Source organism: Pan paniscus, chromosome 4 (assembly GCF_029289425.2).
Source record: "Pan paniscus chromosome 4, NHGRI_mPanPan1-v2.0_pri, whole genome shotgun sequence".
Classification (NCBI taxonomy): Eukaryota; Metazoa; Chordata; class Mammalia; order Primates; family Hominidae; genus Pan; species Pan paniscus.
The window spans coordinates 16,168,497-16,186,523 of record NC_073253.2 but is presented as its reverse complement, the minus strand read 5'-3'; the positions used below and the strand labels follow the sequence as shown (position 1 = coordinate 16,186,523).

At 40.6% G+C, this 18,027-nt stretch overlaps 1 long non-coding RNA gene across 1 annotated transcript; it reads left to right on the top strand.

Moving 5' to 3' along the window:
- Positions 1 to 1,127: 1,127 nt before the first annotated feature.
- On the top strand, positions 1,128 to 8,724 carry LOC129397858 (uncharacterized). Its single transcript, XR_008625517.1, has 2 exons — positions 1,128 to 1,210; positions 6,481 to 8,724. It is a non-coding gene; the product is annotated as an uncharacterized LOC129397858 (long non-coding RNA).
- The last annotated feature ends 9,303 nt before the right edge of the window (positions 8,725 to 18,027 follow it).

The window sequence follows — 18,027 nt, the reverse complement described above, 5'->3', positions numbered from 1 at the left end:
AACACAGGAAATCTGAGGCTAAGCAATGGTCACTCTTCCCTGGATTTGTAGGGTTCTGAGAAGGAGTTGGAGACTTCTTGTAAAGAAACCAGGGGCTCTCTCGGTATGAGTATGAGCCCAGACCTGCTCCCAGAAGTGTGGAGATAGGGAAGCTTCTTAGGAAAAGTAGGATTCAACTTCACATTGAATGGCACAGAACTTGTGCTCTCTGATGTATAAGCATCTTTGTCCCTAGAATCACACTCAGGCAAGTCCATTTTTCTATGCTACAGCTGATGAAATATCTTTTATATTTTACTCTTACTGGAACTCTTTTCAGTAGTTCCCATTGCTTAGGCTTGGTGTCACATATGGCTAGAAAGTTCTGCATCACTGTGGATGGAGAATAAAGCCCCTGGTGGTTTGGTTTTCCTGGGGACTATTTCAAGGGTGTCAGCTCAGTCTACTTATGAGTGTTCAGAGGGGCCTGCTTATGTACTCTTTAAATGATAGTTTACTTTCCTTATGCCTTGACCATGTGCTATGATCTAAATGTGTCCCCAAAATTCATATGTTAAAACTTAATCACCAATGTATATTAAGAGGTGGGGCTTTCAGTAGGTGACTAAGTCATCAGGAGCCCTCATGGGTGGGATTAAGGCACTTATAAAAGGGCTTGAGGGAGTGAATTCCTTGTCTTCTGCTCTTTCACCATGTTAGAACATAATGCTCATCCCCTCCAGAGAACGCCCCAACTAGGCGCCATCTTGGAAGCACAGAGCAGCCCTCACCAGACGCTGAACCAGCTGCCCCTTTTATCTTGGACTTTCCAGTGCCCAGAACAGCAAGAAACAAATTTCTATTGTTTATAAATTACCCGATCTATGGTTTTTCTGGTCCCAGCAGCACAAATGGACTAAGACACAGTAAACTTTTGTCTAGAATGAAAGCAAATGGAAAGTTCTAATCGTATAATTCCTCCTGGATTGTCACCATGAGGTAACATCACATTGTTTGAAGTATCATTGATAAGAGCCTTTTATTGCCTTATTTTGTATACCTATAAACATTTCCAGAAATGGTTCAGTATGGGAAAACTGTGGAGTAATGATTTAATGAAGATCTGTTCTTTTCTTCTGTCCGTTTATAGCCATCATTTGGATAGTTCCTTCTTGGCGCCTTACTTGGACAGCTCAAGTCATGAATGCTCTTCTCAACCTTTCAAGGACAGGTGAGCAGCACCCATGTTCCTGGAATCCCCTTTGTATCCAGCACCCACCACCTCCTCCACAAACCCTAGCCAGGTTTTGGATGCTTCTTCCATTGATGGGTGTGGTCTACCCTGCTCACGAACTCACCACAGCTGGGGCTGCTCAAGTGCTGACTGCTGCTGGATAAACACAGCCCTGCAGGGTGGCTGCTGGGGTCACCTTCTGTCCTCACAGGCAAACGTGGCCAGTGCTATCTACAGTGGTCAGGCCCTCTGTCAGTGTCGCCCGGGCCCTCTCAGTCGCTGCCACTTCTCTTTCCCTGGGCTTCCTGTTGCCATGACACTGCTCTCTCCTCTCTTCTATTTTTCTTTCCCATGGGCCAAAACAGAACAGAACAGAACAGGACTTGGGGTACAGTTAGTTATTTAGGGCTGAGAATACAAAGCTGCTTGATTCCCTGTCTTCCCATTCTCCACCACAAACCTGTTGACCTCCTTCATCCCCCGGTAACATTACAGTGCCTATTTCTAAGCCAGATTTTTCGAGTAGGAGAGTGATACGTTACCAAGTGGGAAGGGAAGACCAAATTCAAAGCAATTTGGCATTGCTATAAACTCAATCCCAAAAGACTAAGTTAACTCTGAATGTTTTTAAAACTGCACCAGCCTAGGTATTTGCTTACTCAGCAGGTGAAGAATTACCATTTACCGAAACAGAATTAAGCAGCAAAGTTCATTCTTGAATCATAAAGATGTTACAATTAGACTTATGGGTTTGTTGGTATTGTTGTTTTTAAGAGTATCAACTCGGTGTTCAGAAATACAGATTACAAATTGCTTTAAAATAGAAAAGAAATGGAAAGAATTCTTACAAAATTTTCTGACACAACTATTATCCTTTTTGGAAGGCTATTTGACGTCAAAAGTATTATATTTTTAGAAACTTTTCAGGAAATAGGCTACACTGAACTGACTTTATACCTCAAGCAGGTAAGGTAAGTTTGTGGCTTATAGATGAGGGTCTTACATGCACCAAGAAATGTGTTGCAGTAAGAAAGTTAATAAATCGATACTCCATTAGTATTTAAATTCAAATCTCACCATTTTTGAGTTATAGTCAGGGTTCTTCAATTCAGACATGATATCTGAAGGTGGCTGCAGCTATACTACATGATTTAGCAGCCAGAAATCTATCCAAATTAAAGACATGTGAGCAGAGTATTCCTGAAGACAACCATGGGCAGCTTGGTGGAGCAGAGCATGAAAACAGATGCAAGAGCCTTCCGGATTTGCAGGCTGAAGACTTCGGTGGCTGTGCATGTGCATTCCTTAGTCCTTACACTTTCACAGGGTTTTGAGGTTGACAAAACACTTTTATTTATCATCTCTCACATTTCTTGCCCTATCACTTAGGGAAGAGAACTGGCTCAAATTCCATAAGTGAGAGATGAGGTTGTAGGGGAGAAAAAATTCTTTTTCCCATGATTCTCCTAGGTTCTCTATCTGGGATCTTGTAAATTAGTCTGTCAAAAGACAGATGAACATGAGAATAATAAACAGAAGTCTATTAACATGTGCATGATGCACACACATGGGAGCTTTCAGAGAGGAGGAACTCCAAGAGGTGGTGAGAATGTGGGGTCCATGTACCTAACTCAGTGGGAAAGGGCCAGGGGTAAAAGGGCACTTATGGAAAGAAAAATGACTATTTGGAAAGACAAATGGTCACTTATGAAAATAAATGGGAAATGTGACAGTTTGTGACAATGTCTGTCTCAGTGTGGTGCTGACTTCTCTCTGAGAAGGTTAGAGTTGCTCTCAGGGAGGAAATTTATGGATATTGAGTTGTTTGGGGAGGCTTTGCTTTTAGGCACGTAAAAAGATTTCAGAAACTCAGAAGCCTTCAGCACAAAATAGTTATTATGCAAAAGTGGCATATGTTGAGGTGACATGTTCTGATCCCCTTGATCCTCTTCAAGGCCACTGAGGATAGAAAGATTAAGTGATCTGCTCCGGGTCATACAGCTAATTAGGCATAGAGCTGGTACTTCTTCTCCAAGCCTATTGGTGTCTCCATGATTCCAGCCCTCTCAGGAGGTGGCAGTGAATGCCACACATTGACCACCACTTCTTTATCCTAATAAATGATGAAGGAAGCAGTTATAGGAAGCAGCCAGTCATGCTATAGGGGATCAGTGATGGTGATGGGGCATGGCATTTTCACAGCCACTATTTATACTTCCTGATCCCTCTAGCTAAAAAATGGTGGCTGATGACCTGCACTTATTAGTCCTGCTGTCATAACAGATACTGATGAGGGAACACTCCTGTCATCAATGCTTGAGAGGTCTATATGTCTGACACCTGTGTACTTGAGTCAGCAGATAAACATTCCATTTTCTTCACTGAAAGGTTTGCATCCTTTCATGGATGGGTTCAATTTATGTCTTGTGAAAAAAATATCACCATGTACATTTAGGAGAAATCAGAAAAGAATAGATCCACGTTCTCATTTGTCAAAGCTGGCCATTGGAATAACAGCATGGAAATATTTGGAATGACTCTGTCTGCACCACATTCTGAAGATGATAATAGAAGCTGAGTGTTACCAGCAATACCATCATGTGATGCATAAATATTCACATCCCTTTTCTGGAAAGGAAATACTACTGTAGCTTTTTTTTTTTTAAGAGTAAGAAGAGAAGAAAATGAAATATTTGTGTGTCTTCTAACTTATCTACAGGGAACTTTTTTTTTTCTGGTCTTGAATTTCTAGTCATTACCTATCCTCACCCACTCCCTGTCAGTCCTCACGTTGCTAAATTCTGATATCAAATTAGATGCTGGAAATGTTATCCAGCTATGATTTCAGCAGATCTGCACTACTGTAAAAATCCTCTGGGCCAAGAAGTGCTCCTCTGTCTCTCCTTGGGGAAGCAAGAAGGATGTGTCATTGGGTTCTTAATGTGAAGATCAGCCTGTGACGTCCAACTTTCAGAGTGTCTCCGCATCCCTTTCCCCAGAAGGCCTTATGCCTCCGGTTTAGAAAAGCAATTTAACACGTGCAGTGATTTAAAGTAATGTCAAAAGATGAAAAGAAGATAACTACTGGCGGTATCAAGCCATAAAGGACACAGTCAACTGTGGTATTTCAGCATCACATGGAGAAATAAGACCTTTGGGCTTCAGAGAAAAGAATATTCTCTGGGATATTTGTCCCGCACCCAAACCCCTCACCCTCCATTACTGTTACCTTACCTCAGTGGAGTTCAGAGGAGTGAGCTGTTGATCAGGCTGATGGTGTCGTTGACACTTTCAGAAGTTCACTTGGGATGTAATTGACACCTGCTAGCATGATTGGTTTCTGCTGTTCTATTCCCTGTGCTCAGCTTCTATATGATTTTGTATCTTCAAACCAAATTGTGGCCAATTATAGCTTGACCCTGATTATAAAAATAATTGAGGGCCTCAGCTTTTACTCCTCTGTGGGAGGACATAACAGTGTGTTAGTTTGCAATGGCTACCACTGCAAAGTAGCAGAGACTGGGTAGCTAAAACAACAGCAATTTATGTTTTCACAGTTTGGAAGTTAAAAGTCCAAGATCAAGGTGTCTTCAGGGTAGTTTCTCCTAAGGCCTCTTTTCTTGAGTTGTAGATAGCTGTCTTCTTGTGCGTCTTCACATGGTCTTCCCTCGGTACAAGTCTGTGTCCAAATTTCCTCTTCTTAAAATGACACCAGTCATACTGAACTAGGGCCCACCTGAATGAACTCATTTTAACTTAATTACCTCTTAAAGACCCTATCACTAAACATAGTCACATTCTAAAGTGTTAGGTATTAGAACTTCACCATGTGAATTCGGGAAAGTGGGGAGATACAATTTACCCCTTAATAAACAGTACCCGGGTTGACACAGAGCTCAGAAGAGGGACTAATCTGAATTATCACATGCTGGTTCCATGAATTTCAAGAAGGAATACAGGTAAAAGACAGCATTCTCAAGATATTAGCGGGATCAGCTATGAGTTTTTCATATTCAGCAGTGTTACTGGAACTATTGATGATGAAGATGACAATGATGATGATGATGATGATGATGATTTAAAGCAGCACAGCTCTTCTTCACGGTGATAGTCCTTGCGTGTGTGGACCTAAGCTTTGGAGCCAGAGTCAAGAATTGTTTACTGTGGGTTGGAACTATCATCATTTACTATTTAATTGAAATATAAAGAAATGCAAAAGCATTGGAGGTGGTATACAACCTTAAACATAATGAAAAAGGATAACAGTCAAATGAAATACAGCAGCAGGAATAGATGCTACTAGTTATCTGGGAAAGAGCTAAAGATTATACTGTTTGGCCTTTAATTATTTTTTTATATTTCCTGGAAACAAAGGAAGATAAAAATATAATGAGATATGTCATTTTCATGGATTGCTGAAAGAAAGCAGGCAAACTTGTCTGCAGGGTAAATTTTTTCCCTGGAACTAAACCTAAAGAGATTTATTGTGTGAGACAGTTTGCAGAGAACTAAGTGAATTAAAAGTGTCAGATGTTGAAGAAAGGTAATGGATCATAAAATAGACAATGTCTTCAAATAGGTTTAATGAAAGTGATTTTTTTTTTTTTTGAGACGCAGTTTCACTCTTGTGGCCCAGGCTGGAGCGCAATGGCGAGATCTTGGCTCACTGCAACCTCCGCCTCCCAGGTTCAAGTGATCCCCCGGTCCCAGCCTCCTGAGTAGCTGGGATTACAGGTGTAAGGCACCACACCTGGCTAGTTTTTGCATTTTTATTTTTTTAGTAGAGATGGGGTTTCACCATATTGACCAGGCTGGTCTCAAACTCCTGACCTCAGGTGATCTGTCCTCCTCGGCCTCCCAAAGTGCTGGGATTACAGGCCTGAGCCCCCGTACCCAGCCAAAAGTAATTATTTATAATAAAAACTGTCTTATATCTAACTTTAGTCTCATAAAGGGAACATTTGGCATAATTTGTATCTTTGAGAGAACAAAATTCTTAGAAAATGCACTTATCTTTGTGGTATCTGGCATGACAGTTAGTGGGAGAAAGAAACCTTGAGATACTGAGTAAACCACCCCATTGCAGCAAAGCCCAATAATGGGTCCTTGGACACACAACGATATGTCTAGAAATGATCTGGGCTTAGGAGTTGACAAAATTGAATGGCTTTTCAAAAGAAAATGCAAAAATTTCTCTGTCATTTTTTTCTTTTCATTTTATTTCTCTTTCTTCTTCTCCTCCAATCTTCCTCCTTTTCTTCTCTTAGCCTCTGAGAGAGGGATTAAAGAGCCAGTGAATGGCGTGACTGGGTAACAAAGAGCTGAATGTCTCTCAAGAATGGGATGCTCTGTATTTGATACAGCCAGTCTCCAAGATGGTTTCCCAGTGATCTTCAACTCTTGGAATTCATGCCTTTTGTAGTTTTCTCCACGTTGTATCAGGGACAGTCTGTGGGACCACTAGGATACAGCAGAAGTGATATATCCTAGTGGTCATTCCAAGACAGGGTCATAAAAGACCCATGGCTTCCAGCTTGCCATCTCTTGGCCCCTTGTCTGGATCGTTCACTCTGGGGGAAACTGTCAGCAGCCACTGAATGAGACTGAAAGTGGGTTCTCCAGCCCATCAAGCCTTCAGACGATGACTGCCTGGGCCAGTATATTCACTGGCAGACTCTCAACCAGAAGCACCCAGCTAAACTGCTCCTAATTCCTGACCCACAGAAACTGTCTGATAATAAATGTTTGTTGTTTGAAATTGCCAAATGTTGGGATAATGTGTAATCTGTAATAGGAAACTAATAACAGCATTCAATTGCAAAATTGTTTGCATTGCTATAATGCAAATACATTCTCACTCTTGCTGAAATATCATCTTCAGAGAAGCCTTCCCTGAGCATCCTGTCAGAAATAGCCCCTTCACATCCTTGGGCACACAGTCTCCCCTTAACCTCTTTAGTTCTCCTCATAGTCCTCATCACTACCTGCTATTATATTATGTTTTTATTTGTTTATTATTTGTCTCTCCTTCAGCAAAGTAAATTTCACAGGGCTATGGAATCACCTGTTCTGTCCACAATTTTAGAATCTAAAAAAATGCTTGGTCTATGGCTGGTACTTAGTAAATACTGGCTGAATAAGTTAAATGATTGACAAAGTCTTTCGTAACTGTTGGCTTACAATGACTGAATTCTGAGCAGAGCAGGGCAACCAGGAGAAGCCAATGAGGTGATGGTCAGAGGGGATCTGATGAGTGCAGGATTGGCCAGGACCCAATGGAGGATGGCAGATGGAGGTGTCAAGCAGTCTCCGTGTTGCTTTCCAGAAATTTCGTTGATAGGAGAACTGATAGACACTGGTGACTAATAATTTCTATAAGGAGGTTTTGTTGGGAGGTAATCTGGCTGAAGATGGGTTTTCATAGCCTCTTCTACGAAAGGCAGAAAAGCTCAAATGTCCATATCAAAGAAAGAAGTGTGATGGAGGCTTGGCTACAGTCCTTCTACATGTTATCCACTCAGATTGCCAATAGGGATAGATTAGTGGACCTCCCCTCAGGAATGGGACAGAGCCTTGAAGCTTTTGTCATGTAGATAGTGCAGCAAATGATGTCTGACTCTATTTTGTAGTCTCTGTTCATAAAGCCAGAAAATGTGTCAGCTAGCTTGGAGTCATCTTTGTTCTCTGTCTCCCAATCTGTAAGCAAATCCTATTTGGTATTATCTTAAAAACATACCCAGAATCTGACCACTTCTCACCACTTCCATCTTCACCAACGTGGTCCAAAGTACCCTCATCTCTCGCTTGGATTGCCGCAATAGTTTCCTAGCTAGTCTCTGCTTTTTCCCTGGTGCCACTCAAGCCTGTTTCAGCACAAAGTCAGAGGGTGCTCTATTAAATATAAGTCAAATCATACTATTCATTTTGTTTATGATCCCCCTACTCACTGGGGGTAAATGCCAAATTCGTTACAATGGCACCAGCCTCTCACAAGCTGCTCCTATTACTTCTGGACTCCCAACTTCTACCACAGTGTCCCCAGGCACCCTGCCTCAGCCTTGCGGCCTCCTGCCAGTTCCTGGAACAAGCCAGGTGGGACTTTGTTCCTGCCTCAAGGCCTTTGTTTTTGCTGTTTCAGCTGTCTGGAATGCTCTTCCAAAAGATATCCACTTGTCTGTTCCCTCACGATATGGTTTTGCTGTGTCCCTACCCAAATCTCATCTTGAATTGTAGTTCCCATAATCTCCATGTGTCCTGGGAGGGACCTGGTGGGAGGTAATTGAATCATGGGGGTGGTTACCCTCATGCTGCTCTCGTGATAGTGGGTGAGTTCTCATGAGATCCAATGGTTTTATAATGGGCTTTTCCCCTCCTTTGCTCTCATTCTTCTCCTTCCTGCCACCATGTGAAGAAGGACGTGTTTGCTTCCCCTTCTGCCATGATTGTAAGTTTCCTGAGGCCTCCCCAGCCCTGTGGAACTGTGAGTCAATTAAACCTCTTTCCTTTATAAATTACCCAGTCTCTGGTATGTCTTTATTAGCAGTGTGAGAATGGATTAATACACCTCATCTCCTGCAAGTCTTTTCTCAATGGTCACCTTTTCAGTGAAGACTTCTCTGAATGTCTTCTAAACATTAAAGTTTCTCCACACTGTACTCCTTGTCCTCCTTCCCTGCTTTATTTTGCATCATAGAATGTTCTCATCATCACCTATACACATGCATATTCTTATACATAGCCATGTTCTCACCCATACATGCACAGATACACCTGCACATATGTATACACCCACATATAATTCATTTACTTTGTTTTATGCCTTATCTTTCTCTAATTGACAAGTGCTTTTCACACTTTAATCTGAGGACTCTGCTAAAATGCAGGGGCTGAATTTTTAACACGGAGATGCTGCTGGTTCATGGACCACACTTTGAGAACCAAGTCTCCAGAACTGTGCTAATGCATAGTCACTAGCCACATGTGTTTACATAAGTTTAGATTAATTAAAATGCAATAAAATTTAATATTCAGTTCCTCAGTCACAATAGCCACATTTCAGGTACTCACTAACCACATGTGACTTGTGGCTACCCTGTTGGGTGGCACAGGTACAGAACATGTCATTATCACTGAAAGTACAATGAGTGCTGCTCTAACCATGTGTGACTACTTAAATTTAAATGAATTAAAATTAAATGAAATTTAAGAGGTCAGTTCTTCATTCACACTAGCCACATTCCAAGTGCTCAGTAACCACACATGGCAAGTGGCTTCTGTATTGGACAGTGGACGTACAGAATATTTCTATCATCACAGAAAGTTCTGTTGCACAGGATTGAAATTGCTGTAGAACATAAACTCCAGGAGGGCATGATCTTCTGTCTGTCTTGTTCCCTGATATCTCTAGTGCCTAAAGCAATAGGACCCTTAAGTGCACCCTCAAGAAGTGTTTGTTGATTTGAATCAAAATGCCATTTACATTTTGGTCTTTCCCCAATAGGTGGGTGTCTCAAAGACAGAAATTGTATTTGCTTTTTGTTATATCTCCAACAGCTAGCACAAGGAAGACCATCAATAAACACTTGCTGGATTGAATGTTCAGAACACTTTCAATTCTAAAGGCTCCTGAGAGGTCAATGTGTGGCAGAATCACATGCAAGCTGAATACCTGGCACAGGTAGCGCCTTTAGACTCTCATCTGTGGCTCTAGTCCTCCTTTTTTGTCAGATAGAGAGCGGGCTCAGGAACTGCTGCATTTGACACTTTAAGAGAAAAACTGCACAAGTCAACCATAGAAATCAATCCTCCTTATGTCTGAGAGATGCCTGAGATCTCTGATGTGAATAAGTTATCCATGAACAGTCCTTTTCCCCTTTCTGAACAGTACTCCACACTTCCAGGTATGCCATTTCATATAAATGCACTTCATTCTAAAATAGCAGCAATGTGAGACTTACATGACCGTGTTTCTTTCACATCTTTAGAATATTTATCTCTAGCACTTTAATTATGTCTTTCCATAGTCAGCTCTAACTGCTCTATCAAAAAGAAAACACTAAGAGGCAGCACATGCAAAAGTTTGCTTGTGTTCTTTGGACATTGTTTCCCTAGAAGGCTGGCTACTTCTGAATTATCAATGGTACTCTTCCTGCTATATTTTTCCGGAAAAAAAAAAGTCTGGCTAGAAAATTTTAAGTCAATACAAAAGACACATTTCTCTACTACCACATTGGAAAAAATATTGTGTTTGGCAAAGGGGAGACATCTGAATGCCATCAATAAATACCGTCATCTTTGGTCTCAGTAACTAGAACTGAGAAAAATATCTGTGCCATGAAGTCCTGTCTGTTTCCTAATTCAGATGGGTTATTTATCCCCTTGGCTCTCTCCTATAGCATTTCAATTTACTGGCTGAGTCAAACATCTTTTTTGTCCTTATTCCAGCATCAGTAGAATATCTTATTATTTTACTCTTTTTAGTTGGACAGACTGGCAAGATTTAGAGTGATTTTAATAAAAATTGAGGGCAGATGCAGCACTCAATATTTTTGACAGATAGGGTTCCATTCCTGTTTTGTTTTGTGTCCCAAAGCTAATGTGTCTTTTAAAGCTAAATAAAACACTAAGTAAGTGAGAACTTCAGGAACACCAGAAGCTTTTGTGAAATGGCATTAATGCTGGGTACTCCTCTACCAAATGTTTACATATGTATATATGTATGTCTATCTATTAACCTATCATCTATCTATCTATCTATCTATCTATCTATCTATCTATCTATCATCTATCTATCTCTATCATCTTTTTATATAAAAACCAGCCCCCAATATAAAATATAAATTATGGTAATACTTCCAAAGAACTTGACCCCTTAACCATTGTTGTCATATCCTCTTATATAGAAATTAAGTAATTCTTCCAAACAACACAAAATCAGTGACAGAATCCAGAAGCGAATTCTGTACTGTCAAATCCTAATGTAATAATTAGTTAACCAGATATGACCATGTGATAAAGCTAAAGACAACTCTTGCACTTTGTGTCTGTAACATGCATGAGGGGAAGACTTGGTCCATGTTTCTTGGCTAGCTCTTTTGTGATCTGTGATGACTTACGGTGAAAATTTAACCTAGTACAAGGCCATATCGAGGCTCTGCTATTATAGACTTCTAATTTCAAGAGGAATACTAATGACAGACATGAAGTTATTATTTTAGAAAGTCCCTTGGAGACAATCCAATTCCTGAGCCATGGTAAATTGAGGGACATTCGGAAGTTGTTATTAAAGAAGTGGAGAATGAATGAACTGTGTTTGTTCGGAAACTTCTGGTCCATACTTTGCTCTCAGGTTGGAGTGGTGGTAGGGGTTTATAGGAAGATTGGGAAATGGGCCCTAAATAAGTTCTATTATTTATTCTGATTCTGCTAAGACAGAAGAATGGTGGCTAAAAGTAGTTTTCTGGAGGATTAGGTGTTCAGATGTGCATAAATCCTGCTGAAGTGAGCTGCTTGATCCTAACTTGAAGCAGACTCAAATTTATTCATATACTATGGTATCTTGGAATAAGATAGAGAAAATATCTGGAGCTCTTTCACTACATTATCCCTGTGTATTTTATTCATTAAAACTCAAACAAAAAAAGACACACAAGGTTTTTTAGTTATATAAAGCAGTGAGATCAGCAGGTAGTCCCATGTCATAGGCAAACCGAAATGTGAAGTTTCTAATTACAATATTTTCAACCAAAATTGGATCACTTCTAAAATGTAACTTAATGTTCTCAAAGTTCAGCTATATGTATTTCTAGTTCATTGCCGAACATATGGAAAGAATATGTGTGGGCATAAAAAACAAAACAAAATACCCACAAATCTCTCGTTGTTGTGATATTCTCCTAACAAGTGTCATAAAGAACTTTGACACATTTCCCTATGTGGCTTTTTGAAATTATTGGATCACATTTATCACAGGGCTGATCTGTAGTTTAGCAACAGTTTTCAAAAGACAAGCTGATAGCCACTAATAATTTACATAAGGGGCCTTGGATTCTAACAGAAACAAAATTTAACCTTCTAAATGCTGCACAAGGTGCAGGAAAATTAGGAGGAAATTATGAGTGATGAATAAACATCTACAAACAGATCACAAAGTTTCTGGGGCTAAAATACTCCTACAAATTTGTTAAACATAGTTTATAGTTATGGGGTAATTAAGTCTCTGCATACAGTTTGGAATTCATCTGCCAGGAATGGAGTGGAATATTTCTGTGGTTTTCCATATTGAGGCTGGTTATCTTTCCAGGATTATCTCCAAAAATGTTCTGTGCTCCAGACAAATTAACCTTCATGTTCTGACAGTGGTATTTTCTGTTGGACATTGAGCAATCTATGTGTAGCACTGTTGCCTGAGGAGCTCTTTGACACTACCATAGACGCGTATGGAGACACATCTTCTGAAAATGGTGTACAACGTAAGGAGCCAATCTCAGCTAGCACAACTAGTTATTCATCTCTATCAGAAAGAAAGAAAAATAGGACCAAAATATAAAACCCCAAAACCCCAAAACATGGGACCTAAAAATATAGACTGAAACCTGAATTTGTGTTTCATCAGTCACCACAGAGTACTCTATTGGCAGTACTATACAAATGGAAATAAATACATGAAATTTATGCAACTAAAATAAGAAATGATAACCTTTAAAAAAAGTTTTAAAAGATGCATTTGTTATCACCATGAGAATTACCAATGCCTCTTGGTTTCAGCCAAAGGAAACTTCCAGGTCTTGCTTGGATCCATGCTACCTGCAAGGCTTAGCATTGGGTTCCCAAGCCCACAAGAGGGGAGCTTTGCTATGGAGCTGCTGATATAAAACTTTTGCATTGGCCGGGCGTGGTGGCTTACAGCTGTAATCCCAGCATTTTGGGAGGCCGAGGTGGGCAGATCACCTGAGGTCAGGAGTTCAAGTCAAGCCTGGCCAACTTGGTGAAACCCCATCTTTACTAAAAATACAAAAATTAGCCAGGCGTGGTGGCACACACCTGTAATCCCAGCTACTCAGGAGGGTGAGGCAGGAGAATCACGTGAACTCGGGAGTCAGAGATTGCAGTGAGCTGAGATAGCACCATTGCACTCCAACCTGGGCGACAAGTGAGACTTCATCTCAAAAAACAAACAAACAAACAAACAAAAACTTTTGCATCATTCAGAAAATCTGATAGAAAGGGTTACTTGTCTCCTTGGCCAGAACAAGTTATTAGCTGTGAAGAATTAGTCATCAGGCTGGGCATGGTGGCTCACACCTATAATCCTAGCACTTTGGGAGGCCAAGGTAGGCGGATTGCCTGAGCTGAGGAGTTTGAGACCAGCCTGGGCAACATGGCGAAAACCTATCTCTACTAAAAATACAAAAAATCAGGTGGGTGTGGTGGTGCACTCCTATAGTCCCAGCTACTCAGGAGGTTGAGGCATGAGAATCGCTTGAATCTGGGAGGCGGAGGAGGTTGCATTGAACCAAGATCACGCCACTGCACTCTAGCCTGGACAACAGAGTGAGACTCTGTCTCCAAAAAAAAAAAAAAAAAAAAAAATAGTCATTGCTGCCCTTAGCCCACAAGGCCAGTGAGTGAAGTTAAAGAAACAGAAATACTCAATGCTCAGCACCTGAGAATGTGTGGCTTTTCTTTTGTAAATGCAAAAGGAATCGTTACATAACATGATCACCTTTAAGATTATTTTGCCACTTGCTTTTGGGATTAAGCACAAGTTTTAAGAGAAAAGGAGATTAATGCTCTCCCGTGCAGTGTTTGTATTTCTCATTGCCTTCCTGTGTGTGATATTTTTAAAAGAAACATTACACACAGGAGCCCCCAGGCGAAGGTACCAGGGAAACAATGCCAGCTTGGAAATCCGGAGGAGATTCTGTTTCTCATTATGTGAGAGGTCATTACTTGAATGTTTCTTTTTCTCTCACTTTTTTTCTTTAAATCTACAACCTCTTGATCTCTAACCCTCCAGAACGTCCATGGTCATTATTCTTTGGGTATTTTAAAATTAGGAAAGTAGAGAAGAGCCAACCAGAGTCCCGTAGCCCTGACCAGCTAATGGATGCCTGGGCGCCATTCACACAGATCCACCATGTCATAAATCTGTATTTGCCTGTGTGGTTGTAAAAAGAACAAGAGAAATAGTTTGAATTCTCCCTCTCGGGTTCTTCTACTCAAGCAAGGATTTGCTGGGCAAAATGATGTCTTCAGGGACTTTGCTAAGTGGCAATGGATTATGAAAAACCAATATCTGCCTATTGTTAAAGGGTGAGATTGCAAAATGAGGAATTGTGCAGTTGAAATCTGGGGCATTTGTGTAGTTACTCTGGAAGTGTGGAAAATGTAAAATTGTACCCAGGTAATTACATCTACTTGGTCTCCATCTCCAGAAGAAGGCTTTGAGAAGAAATAGAGAAGGCTATTCATCAGTCGTGACAGTTTTGTCCCATTATCTACTTTCTCATAAATGGAAAGGGCCTTGATAAGTTTAAGTTTTAAATGTAAACACCCATGAAGAATACATTCATGATGTAAAACCTGTATTTTTAAAAAGTTTTATTTATGGAGAGTGGCTGTGTTCATTAGTGGTTGGAAGAAGACTGGAGAAAAAGGAAGTACCAATTATTGGCTAATCTTTGTAATTAGAAATCCTCTCTCCTATAGCTTTTGCATGTCTCTCTGGAAATGGGCTTAATGAGCCTACTCAGATGCTGGGAGACTCCTGGGGCCCTGAAAAGTCACAAGGACTGTCGGCTCTGACTGCAGAGAATGGGATTTAAAAGCCTTCCTCTCTCTCTCTCTCTCTCTCTCTCTCGCACTTCCTAATGGCTGTCACTGTTTAGTTTATTATTACTGTGGGCAGATAATTTCACATTCATAACCCTGATGGAATTTGAGGTTTCAAAGAACTTTTCCTCAGTGAGTTGGCAAGTAAAATTCATTTCTTGGCAATTTTAAAGAGTATTTAATTAATCTGACTTGAGCCACAGTGTATTTTGAAAATTATTGACATAGTCTAGTTTTTAGTAAAGGAACATGGTAAATTCAGGAACCTCAGTTATTCTGATCATTCCCATTACAGGTATGTAGCAATTAGAGTGACATCAAAGAGTGCCCATGTGGGCTGAAAAATCCCAAGATTATTGAGGGAGGGAGTTCCTATGCGTTTCTCTTTGAGCAAGATTCTGGGGAATCATGACTGCCAATTCATATACACACACATGTGTACATGGTATGTGTCTGTGCATGTATGTACACACAGGCATTAATCTTTGGGAATGCTGGGCAGGGTGGCCCACACTTTAAATGCCAGCACTTTGGGAAGTCAAGATGGGGAGAACACTTGAGCCCAGCAGTTTGAGACTAGCCTGGGTAACACGAGGAGACTCTGACGCTACCAAAAGAATGAAAAAAAATTAACCTGGTGTGGTGGCAAGTGCCGGTGGCCCTAGCTGCTCAAGAGGCTGAGGCAGGAGGATTAATTGAGCCTAGGAGGTAGAGGCTGCTGTGAGCTGTGATTGTGCCACTGCCCTCCAGCCTGGACAACACAGTGAGACCCTGTCTAAAAAAAAAAAAAAAATATATATATATATATATATATATATATATATATATATATATATGTGAAGACACTAGAACAAAAGAACTTGCCATGTTTTCACATGACCAACCTAAAGCAATGACCACGTTAACCTATAGTTAATATAGTTAATGTTTTGATAATATTAAAGAGTAGAGATAAATTATTTCACTAACCTTATTAAATATTTTTTCCCTGAGTGGGCTCCATGTACTCTGTTTTGGATGTTAAAGAGCATCACTCCTCCAAGCCCACCTTGTCTGAGTATATAAAACCCAGCTCAAGGGTCTTCTCTAAGAGGTGAGCCTAAGCCTTGTTCTTCTCTCCCAATAATGTGCTGAACATTATTTCTTTAGTAAGTTCCGTCAGGACAGAACTCCCAGTGATAAAACAGTATCTGACATCTCTTAAGTTATTAATAAATACTTGTTGGATGAATGAATGAATGTTGTCATATTCTTTTTTATATTCCACTCTTCCATCCTACCTTACTATATATTACTCTTATTTGACTGGAGTTTCTTTGGGGTAAGGATATTGTATTTGTTCACTCAGAACTTGTAAAACTTGGCATAGAGTAGATGGTCAATAAATCATTGTTAAAGGTTTTTTTTTTTTTTTTTGAGATGGAGCCTTGCTCCATTGCCAGGCTGGAGTGCAGTGGCGTGATCTTGGCTCACTGCAACCTCTGCCTCCCGAGTTCAAGCGATTCTCCTGCCTCAGCCTCCCAAGTAGCTGGGACTACAGGTGCACGCACCCACACCTAGCTAATTTTTTCTATTTTTAGTAGAGACGGGGTTTCATAATGTTGGCCAGGATGGTCTCAATCTCTTGACCTCGCGATCTGCCCGCCTCGGCCTCCCAAGTTCTGGGATTATAGGCGTGAGCCACTGCACCCGGCCTGTTAAAGGTTTTTAAAAACATAATTGGTACTTCTTGGGCTGCCTTTGTGTGTGAAGAATGATTGCCATTTCTAGTCACAATCATGTGTTGATCATCACATGGGCCAGGATAAAATTTGGATATACTGATCTCATCAGAGTAAAATTCAGTGGTTGAAGGGCTGCAAAGACAAATATTCCACAACACAGAATTGACTGGTTTGGAAATATTTAGGTCAAGAATTTTTTTTAATGACACTTCAAGGCCCTCCTGTGACACCTGGATGATGCTGATTGCTTATACTTGAGTAATAATCTAGAGCACGAAGGCTGCCTTCCTGAGTAGTCTATGTCATCAGCATCTGAGATGCAGACACTTCCTGGGACAGCTCTGCAGGAGATGCCACAACTGTCTGTTGACACAGAGGGATTGTACCTTGTCCAGTTCCCAAATGGAGATGTTTTTGCATCCTGTGTGGTTTAAAATGCAAACTGATCTACTAATTTCAGAGGGTAAAAAGGATCCTACAAGATGGACCTGTGGCTTTAGGAGATAATGATGCTCTCAAAGAAAAAAGGAGGAATAACCATATCCTGGGTGATTCCTGGATGTGATGCCCCCAATCCGAGTGTCTATGAGAGTATTTCTTATTTTGGGTAAATGGCTTTTGCCCCCCTGGTGGTCATCTGAATGAGACTTGCCAGAGTTGCTCTTTAGCAAAGTGGAGCTGTGTTTAGGCAACTCTTGGTGATAGCATGGACATTGACTGTGGACAAATAACGACAGGCACTCCTCCTACCCCCACACCCCTCCCCACCACAGCAGGACAGCTTCTGGTGTAAAGATCAAAAAGCAGAAAAGCAAGAGAAAAACTAATTTTGTGCCACAGATTTTCTGTGTGAATATTCTCACTGCAACATTTACCTAGTCTTTCAATATTCTTTCTCCCTATTCCCCTGTCTAGTCAGCATTTCTTCCAATTAGCTTCTCTCTAAACTAATCATGATTGCCAGCTATTGAACAAATGCACTACTTTTGGTGACTTCCTTGTGATAATTTAGACACAGTAAGCACTTGTATTATATTACTTTTCCCCCGAAAAATACTCAATCCTCTTTCTTTTCATTTTGCATGCTCTAGATAGCAAACTTCCTGAAAACTTTTTCTAATGAAGTCTGAACAAATGTCAGTTTAAGAGGTCATGAACCTCAAAGGTGAATGCATTTTACTTACTTCTGGGCTTATTCCAGGATCTTGACAAGAATTGCATGGGGCGTCCTCAAATTCATGTTGCAAGCCATTTAAG